Source organism: Rattus norvegicus, chromosome X (assembly GCF_021556685.1).
Source record: "Rattus norvegicus strain SHRSP/BbbUtx chromosome X, alternate assembly SHRSP_T2T, whole genome shotgun sequence".
Taxonomy (NCBI): domain Eukaryota; kingdom Metazoa; phylum Chordata; class Mammalia; order Rodentia; family Muridae; genus Rattus; species Rattus norvegicus.
This window is the reverse complement of record NC_141554.1, coordinates 138,797,717-138,807,509: the sequence shown is the minus strand read 5'-3', so window position 1 is coordinate 138,807,509 and position 9,793 is coordinate 138,797,717. Positions and strand designations below refer to the sequence as shown.

At 41.5% G+C, this 9,793-nt stretch overlaps 1 long non-coding RNA gene across 50 annotated transcripts in view; it reads left to right on the top strand.

The window, feature by feature from the left end:
* The first annotated feature begins 1,575 nt into the window (after positions 1 to 1,575).
* Positions 1,576 to 9,793, top strand: part of LOC103690083 (uncharacterized) — a 73,239-nt gene continuing 65,021 nt past the window's right edge. For all 50 annotated transcript variants that reach the window (XR_015646720.1, XR_015646718.1, XR_015646767.1 and 47 more), the window contains exons 1-2: positions 1,576 to 1,947; positions 5,706 to 5,814. This is a non-coding gene — a long non-coding RNA (uncharacterized LOC103690083). The remainder of the gene's footprint in view (positions 1,948 to 5,705; positions 5,815 to 9,793) is intronic.

Below are 9,793 nucleotides of genomic sequence, written 5' to 3'. Positions count from 1 at the left end.
TATAAAAATATCTCTTTAAAACATAAACATATAGGAAGCTTGATATAGATGTCTGTGTATGTATTGGTGAAGTCAATACCAATACAATGAATCTCAGTTTGTATGTGTGTGCTGAGACAGCACGTATCCGTGGGAGGAGAGGCCCTTCTCCTGTGAAGGCTCAATGCCCCAGTGTAGGGAATGCCAGTGCGGTGATGCAGGAGGGAGTGGGTGAGTGGGGGAGCACCCTCACAGAAGCGGGGGAGGGGAGGGGGGATGGACTTGGGGGTTTTCAGGGGAGGGGAGACCAGGAGAGGCGATAACATTTGAAATGTAAATAAATAAAATATCCAATAATAAAAAAGAAACAACATGTAATTGTTTATCTGTGGTTTCCACCAGGAGCTGTTTCTGAAGGTGCTTTACTTTTGACCAGCAACACATGGTTGTTTTCTGAATTCTTAGCAATACCATGCCTTGTTATTATGTATAAGGAAATATTGTAAGACGATCTCCCCAGGGATGTGTACCTACACAGTGAAGTCATTGACAGCCACACCAAAACCATGAGAAAGAAGGGTTGGGGATTTAGCTCAGTGGTAGAGCGCTGGGGCTGGGTTTGGTCCCCAGCCCCGAAAAAAAAAGAAAAAAAGAAAAAAGAAAGTGTCTCTGGTAATGAGACCACAAAGCTAAGATTTTCACACCTGGAATTTGCCAGTATTTGAGTATGTGGATCATTCTAAATGACACTGTGCAAGTGGACTTTGTCTTCTAATTTCAATGAATAAAATAATGGTCAAAACCCCTTTCTCCTTAATACGGAGCATACTGCCTTACGTGTGTTCGTAGTCCACTAGACACACAGCTTGGGATTGTGGAGAAATAGCAGTTTCTTCCTAACATACAGCTATGATACTCTGGCTAGAATATGTGCAGAATCCCTAGGGAAATGTGGGAAGGGAGTCGGCGAAATGGCTCTGGTAAAAATGCCTGGAGCGGCTCTTCTCCAGCCCTGTAGCTGAAAACATTTCTTTCCTCCTAGACTCCTGAGTCCCTGGATATTTTTCCCATCCGGATACTCTAAGACAATATGCTTCCATGAGTAAATGTTGCGCAAAGTGTGTGTGTGGGGGGTGGGGGAAGAGTTGTGAAGGCAGGCCAAGTTGAAACTGATTTCTTGAACTAGGTAGGCCTCTGACTTGAGAGGAAAACGAAAAGGGAAATCATGGTGCAAGCAAGTTTTTCTCCAACTGGGCAAGGTCAAAGCAGACTTAGTTTCTGGTGTCTGTCTCTTGGCCACTCGCTCCCCTCCCAGGCCACCCTATCCCCCCCAGCCTACCCCCCCCAAAAAAACCAACCAAACAAAAACTAGATGGGAAGAAGAGAAGCAAGCAGAAGAGATCGGCTCTCTGCTACAGTTCTAGGCGCCACCCTGAGGGCATCTCTGGGAAATTCCTGTCATTGGAGTCCGGGTGGCGAGAGTGATCCGGGCTTCTGTTCCCAAGGCCTCCCTCTCAGGGTCCACGTGAGGGGAACTGGCCAATGGGGGAAGGCCAGGCAGAGGCGCTCTTGGGAAGAGGGCGAGGTTCTCCGGACAGTGGGCGGGACTAGAGAGGCCACCTGCAGACACACCCTGGCTTCTCCTGGTCCCTCTTCCCTCCCTTCCCCCTCGGGGCACAGAGACGATCCACACGTGGGGTCTCCGAGCTCTAGGGTCCTTTTACGTAGCATAGTCAGGCCTGGGATCAGAACGTCATGTTCTTGCTAAAAGTCTCGGTGTGTCCTAGTTGTTTTAGAGACTTGGAGAGGAATGGGGGTAAAAAAAAACCCCAAAACCCGAGAACTATCGCGCCAAGAGAAGTCAGGATTCTAGGAAGCCTAGGACGCCAAACAAATGGAGACCAAAAAACAAGACGGGAGGACTGGAGACGAAGCAGGCAAAAAGTCATCAGCCACGGCTGTTGTACGGTAGGTAGTAAACCAGAGACATGGTTGTTTCTAGAAAATTGAAAAACGGGCAGAATTTTTAAAGCAGTATTATTCTAAAGATTTACTATATTTTAAAGGTATTAAAGCCACAAATGAGGAAAACTTAACGATTTAATGCCCAAAGTACAAAGGAATTTGCCCCTTAAAAATTATATGTTACACGCAAAGTGAAGTTTAGAGAATGTGTGGCAAGGCCGTTTTTGTTGTTTGTTTGTTTTTTTGTTTTTGTTTGTTTTGTTTTTTTCTTCTCTGATTAAAGTACAGTTTGTTTTTACTTTGTAATTTCTCAAAATTTGAATACTTTGCCAACAGTGGGTAAACGTTTACAATTTCTTGGTATAGAAAGGGCTTCTGAAAACAAATATAATAACGATGCCAAGCACTTGGGGAGCAAATGGTATGTTTGTGCCGAGCACTTTCTGCGGAGCCATACCCTGCATGCCTTCGGTTATATTTAAGAAGAAACCAGCTTGAGTGCGTACTTATATCCAATCCTTTCCTTGTAGACGCTGTTTACAGTTTTATACTTTGAACCTAGTCAGTGTTAAAGAGGGCTTGACTGTACTGTTCAACCTGAACATCTCAGCCAGTGTTGTGTATTCATATCTATATTGTATTTATATTTTTACACAAATACATCACTGAAGTACAAAGGGTGTGAATGCACCTGTTGGCCAGTTTTCTTAGAATATACACTTGTGTGGCTGGATTTCGGAAATAACTATTCCTTTTTTAAAAACTGCCTTTACGGTCAAAACTTGAGCAAATACGGTGACTACTACTTTTTAAGCTAATAGTTTTCCCCCCTGCCTTTATTGAAAAAATGAGTAACACATGGAAAATCCAGTGTATTCGGTGTATACAACACATTTATTTTTTCCTGAAAAGATAGGCACTATCAAGTTTCACAAGTTACCTGTTTGAAATTTACTGTGTGGACAATATTCAAGAGAAATGCTAAAGGCATCTTAAAGTTTTAAGAAACTTAGGTTATTAAATTCTATATGTCTTGCCGGTTATTTTTTTAAGATTTGTTTGCCTCAAGTAAGTACACTGTGGCTGTCTTCAGACACACCAGAAGAGGGTATCAGATCTCATTACAGATGGTTGTGAGCCACCATGTGGTTGCTGGGAATTGAACTCAGGACCTCTGGAAGAGCAAGCAGTCAGTGCTCTTAACCACTGAACCATCTTTCCAGTCCTTGTCTTACAGTTTTAAAGATATTTTTTGTAGCAAAGTCTACGAAGTGTACAGCTAGAGTTCCTAAGCCCCCCTCCCCCCTCTTTAGGACAGGGGTTCTCCGTGTAGCCCTGGTCTCTAGCTGTCCTGGAACTAGCTCTGAAGATCAGGCTGGCCTCAAACTCAGAGATTGGCTGGCCTCTGGAATCAAAGGCATGCGTCCCCACCACCTGGCTGAGTTCCTAAGTTTCTTAAGGTTTAATGTGCATATCTTTGTCGTTATCACGTGGCAATTTAGGTAAGGAAGGCCTTGACAACAAATTCCTTGAATGATAATATTATAGCTATTTTGTATTGCTATATAGATTTTTAAATATTAAGGGAGAAACTAATATTCTTTGTTGAACAGTCAGTGTAGAAAGTTTGGAGATCTCTTTATCTAAAATCCAGTCCTTTGAAATATTTCAGGATGTTTTAATCTACCTGGAGCTCAGAAGTACAGGTTTGGAATTTAATGGGATGTGTATGTCAATCTAATTTCATTATAAATTTGTTGCACTTTACTGGCCATAAATAGAGATTATATGTGTGTACTGAAAAGGGAAATGGGAATAAATTTGCAAAGAATCAACAGTGCTTGATCCAAAAGCTTAGGACATTGCTTTTGTTCCTGACCAAGATCGGGTGACTTTCTAAATCTTTGCAACACTGGAAGACTCACTCCTAAGCTTTAATGGGTCTAATAAAAAACACAAGAAACACTCATTAATGATTCAGGTGTGAAGGAAATGTGGTTGTGCTCCCATGTCAAATGAACCTATGAGACAAATTCAAGTCCCTTTTGATGGGAATTTATAGTCACTCCTGGAGATTCATAAGAATGCGGAGTTGGGATGTGAAGCTGCAGCCATGTTGCCTCCTACTGAACACAGAAGGCCAAATACCCTGGTGAGAAAATGGCGGATTCCTGGGAATCTGATCCTGAGAACTAGGTCTGGTCTGTGTGGTGCCTAAATTTGCATTTCCCTGGGAGCTAAATTCCAGAGTCCTCTTTGTTTTCTTAGCAGGGATTGGTCACTGAAGCAGATGACTAGGCTAAGAGTAGGGAATCTTGGCTGAATGAAAGTGGAATTCTTGAAGACCATCCATAGCTAATAAAATTGGGTGCTACAGGCCTGTAAGATGTCTCCTACCAGAGCAAACTGGGTGGTAGCTTTCTTCTCACAAGGTTTTTTTTTCTCCAGCCAAACAGTGGAAAGTAGAAGGGGCGGCGGGTTAATCAGGTTCTCCAGAATAATACTATCCACAAGAGGAAGGTGTTTTCCGGTATCTTGCCGTGAGAGTAGATCTAACAGTTAAGAAAGGTTGGCTCTTTTGATAAGTGGGCCTAGGCCCGGAACAGACCACCTTTAACTTCCACGTACGAGCTTGAGACAAAGATGGGATCCAAAGGAAGCAACTAAAGGGGAACTGTTGGCGTGGTTGTGTGACTGAGGCCAGCTGCCAGATTGGTAAATTGGCCAAAGCCCTGTAGCTAATAGTCAGTGAAATCAGGCAAAAACAAAGCACTCAAGGAGTTTTTCGGGGAGGCTCTGGGATTTGTTTTCTGTCTCTGCTACTTGACAGAAGTGGTAGAAGCTGAACAAATCTCTGGAATTTAGCTCCCAAGGTAATGCAAATTTAGGCACCCAATAAACATGACCTAGGACTTGGGATCAGATTCTCAGGGAATCCTACTTTTCCTCATGGAGTATTTGGAGTCTCAAAAGACACTCAGAATTGGTGCTCCATTGTCAAGATCCAGGGAAAGCCTAGAGAGTAGAGGTGGCCTTTTCAGGCCCAAAAGATAACAGCTAGAGTGGCTGTGCAGTTTTTCCCCAGGGTGTGGTGGAAGGCCTGTTCTAGAACAGTGTGCTTCTCAACCTTCCTAATGCTGTGACCTTTAATATAATTCCTCATGCTGTGCCGTCCCACAACCATGAAATTATTTTCATTGCTACTTCATAACTGTAATCTTACTACTGTTATAAATTATAATATAAATATCTGTTTTCTGATGGTCTTAGGTGACCCCTGTGAAAGGGTTGTTTGACCTTCAAAGGGGTCACGACATACAGGTTGAGAACCACTGCTCTAGAAGGATATGCTCTTACCTCAGTTTTCCTAAGAGACGGGACTTTGCCTATTTAAACTGGATGCCATTCTAGTAATAAAAATGAAACTCATGCTATTTGGGACCTAAGTGTGGATTCATGTTAGCAGGTATTATTTTATTCAACTGCCTGCTTCTTAGCATTTTTCAAGTGAAGATTCCCTCTAGGCCTACCAGGATAGCCTCTTATGAGAATTTAAAGCACATCAGAAACTCTTGGAGGACCGAGGATCTCTTGGTCTCAGCATAGTAAGAAATACTGAATATTTCATAGGATTCACTGGCCGTGAATATTTCCCTCTGTGCTAATGAGAGTATTGGTAGCTGTGTGCTCACAGGACAGGAGGGAGACCTACTCTGCTCCATTGCTTAATGCCTGCTCCCTGCTTGAACTCGTTTACCCAGGTGTGTTTCACCTCTCCTACCAAGCCTTCATCCCTGTCTATGAGGACGAAGAAGTTACCGGGGAAATTGGTGATGGGCCTGGCTGTCCTGGAGAATGCTCTTGATTAAGGTAGGCCATGGAACGAATGGGGACATTAGAAATAGCATATTTCCATGGTTTTGAGTAGTATGCGAAAGTGACCCATGCCTTCTTCAGCCGACTGTGGGCAAGCAGGTGGTGAGAAATGCCGTGCCGGCTAGGTTGAGCTGTCTGCAGTGAAGTAATAGTTTCTAAGGGATTTACCTGTGTAAAGATGGTGCATTGTTTCTGAAGTTAGAATTGTAGAATTGTACCACAGATAGGGTAGCCCAGAGCCCTAGAAATCTTAAGGTATAAGAATGTCGTAGTCACATACATTTTGCTTTACATTAAGAGACTACATCTAGCCAGAAGGTGAGTGGAAACCTAAAGTAGTAGTACCTCCCTGGGTCCCAGGAATTCAGAAATGACAGATTGCAGCTATGGCTAACTGACATATTCTTCAAGCATTATATTCGTGTCAGTTCAAATGGTATCTCTAAATGAAAGGTTCAAAGGAAAGAAACAGTTCAGTAACGGCACAGTGGACCCCCATCTTTACCTTAGCAGAGAGTCCTAAGTTCAGCAGTGCTGAAGTTAAACAAGTACAGTTCAATACTTCCATTATGCCCCGTGCCTTAAGTGAGCAGGGACATGAAAACAAAGGCATTCTTACAACTCACTTTGGGCGGAGATTTACAGAACTGTACAAGCTCTAACCAGAAAAGCAACGCTGTTTATTGATTCACCATTTCCAATGTCAATGGTTACAACAGTTAACCTTTCTCATAGAGCAAAATAGTATTCTTAAATCTTTCGAACATTGAAAGCCATTTTCAAGTCCTCCTTAGGGGAAAGATAGATGCCTTTGCTTTAGGAATGAAATAATAGATTGTTAGTACATTCAGGTGAAGCTATTTTAGTTAGATAATAGTTCAGGAGCCATCTTGGGAAGGCTATGGCTAGCAGGTGGCCTACCTGGAGGTGGCCCACATTTTTGCCTGGTCTGTGATGGGTGAACTCTATGTGGCAAGGTCTTAAAGAGACTTCATCTCATGACTGCTTCTTGCAGCTGATATGATTTTCCTGACATTAGTAAATTAATATTATATAGCTCCTGGGCATTAGCCTACTATATTGAGCAGATTTCTTGCAGATCAACATAAAGATGGTCTTTCCTGAATTACAGCTATTTAGAGGAATTAGGATTTTTATAGAGTTTTTGATTTGATTCAAATAATCTTAGGAAGAAAGTTTTAAGAGATGGTTCTAGTTGTTGGCTAGGAAGATAGAATAAAGTTTGAATCAAGAATAGAATGTGCCTACTCCTCAGAATAGTAAGTAAAGGCTGTATAATAAAAAATACAATGAGCTTTCATAATTACGCTAAAAAGAAATAGGCTTGAGACAAATTAGTGTTCAAGGAAAAACATTCAGGTCCAAGGATGAGGCCAGAGGTGTGCACTGACAAGACAAGGCCATGAGAAACTGTTGATTTGAACTTACAATGAGCAATAGAGAGTGGAACACTGCTTTGAACTTAATATCAACATCCTTCTGTAACTCCCATTTTGTGGAACATTTTATTTATGAGGTACTTTTCTAAGAACTTTTGTCTATTAAAAGGCCAGAGAAAAGAAATAAAGATGGTGTAGTGTGCTGTGGTGTGGTGGCTTGGGGAGCTCTGCCCCATCTCCCCATTCATCCATCCATTTGTCCATCTGTCTGTCTGTCCATCTGTCCAAATGTATATGTCTGTTTATATGTAGGTCTATGTGTATGTTTGTAAGCATGCATGAATACTTATGGAGTTAATAGAGACAGATGCCCAGCCTGACCAGAGTGTGGGTATGTGAATGAATTTGTGTCTGTGCAAAGTTTCCTGGGTAAGGGATCTTAATTTGTTTCCTTTCCTTTCTCTGTGGTTCAAAAAGATTTAACCACCCAGGCCAATGAAGGACTTCTGGCTGCATAGCCAGGACAAAGGTTATTAGCAATAAATCCTTTCCCTAAGTGCCCCCTCCAACCCCTGGGTGTTACGCAAAAAGTAATAATTCATCTGAAGCCATCGGCTTCTGGCCCCAGTATAACTAAGAATCAAAGAGAGTAAGTATTAATACTAAGCAACCTTTATAGTCACAAAACCAAGTTTTGTCCCCTGCTGACTTGCCCATCAGCTCCAGAGGACCCAAGGTGGCAAGCTTCCGGCAGGAATATAAGAATTTCTCCACTTATTTACTGTGCACATGTTTAAATATGTTCTTCACAGAAACATGGTGAGCAAAACAATGACTAGGTCCAAAGGACTAATTGTGTAACTGCCAGTTGTGTATTTTCCTTCAAGTTGTTAAAAATCTATTATTAGTATTGTTATTCTCATTTATTTTCTGTGAATGGGCATTTGGTCTGCATGTGTGTCTGTGTACACATGAATGGTGCCCACAGAGGCCAGAGGAGGGCGTCAAATTCTCTGGAACTGGAAATAGAGTTGTTGTGAGCCACCATGTGAGTGTTGGTAACAGAACTCAGGTCCCCTGGAAGAACACATGTCCTTAACCACTGAGCTATCTATTCAGCCTCAGCCATAAAGTTTTAATTTATGTGTTTAGAATTAAAATATTCAAAATGGTTTTAATTTATGTGTTTAGAACTAAAATATTTCAAAATTTGAAATAATTTTTTAAAACAGGAAAAACCCAGTACCGTTCAAAAACTAAATTGGAAAATAACCATGTCTTTTCCTTTAAAAATAATCATATTTCTATGCAAAATTTAAAGGCGTCACTTTTTTATATTAACTATACAAAATAGCAAGTTTCACAATTTCATTTCTTCTCTTTTCCTTTGTAGGGAGGGGACCAGAGTTTGAGACTCCCAAATTCAGACTAGTCTGGAGCTCACAGTGTGGCCTAGATTGTCCTCAAATTGCCGTCCATCCTTCTGCCAATCAAGGGCTGGAATTAGGCATGAGCCATCACCCCTGCTAGTTATGGCATTTTCCTAAAGACGTTTACTATACTTTGATACCATACATTGCTTCTGTTACCTTGCTCTTCCATATCCTCATACTCCCAGTAGTCCCCAATGGCCTCCCTCTTAAGCGACTTTACTCTCAATGTTTACGCAAGTGGAATGCTATCATTAATTTCTACACGTAATGACATATGACAGGGATTATGATAGGAGACCTGAGAATACAGATAATAGAAGCAACTGAAGAGGCAAGAAGATATTCCTTACACATTATACAAGTCAGAATCAATACCAACAAATCCTGTCAGCCTGTATACAAACTTGTGCCCATGTATGTGTTGTCTATAAGTACAACAGCCGAGTGCAGTTGATCAAAGATGAGATAGCTATACAGCATCTAAGAATATTTGTTTTATTTGATGGTTTTTGTTTGTTGTTTGCCAATATGCATGCTAGTCTTTGTACTAGTTCAACTACAAGGTAACACTATGAGGGCCTGGAGAGATGGCTCAGCAGGTAAGAGAACTTACTGGCTGTTCTTGCAGAGGACCCAGGTTTAATTCCTAGCACCCACATTGCGACTCCTTTAACTTCAGTTTCAGGGGATCTGATGTCTTTTAACCTCCATGGAGATAAGGCACACATGTGGGAAACATTCAAGCAAAACATGGTATAATTAAATAAATAAAAAAATTTTTTAAAGAAAATGCTATGATATTTACCCCCACACACACCAAAAAGTCATGTTTCCTGTGAATAGTCTGTGCTTACTGTCCTGTGTGTTGAGTGACGGACTCATGGCACCTAACCAGGTATAATGTAATAAAAGAAAGAATGAAGATGTATCGTATGCTTTTTAGGATTATGCTAGCATACCGAAGTGCCAGCACATCAGGAGTTCAGGGCCAGCATTAAGCTACATAGCAGGCTTGAAGGCAGCCTAGGCTGAGACCCTGTCTCTCACATGAAAGAATGTGGGTTGTTTAATAATGAGACTAAATCGATTTAATTAAATTCCAATCCTTTGAAAGAGTTGTCCATCCTTTTTACAATATGC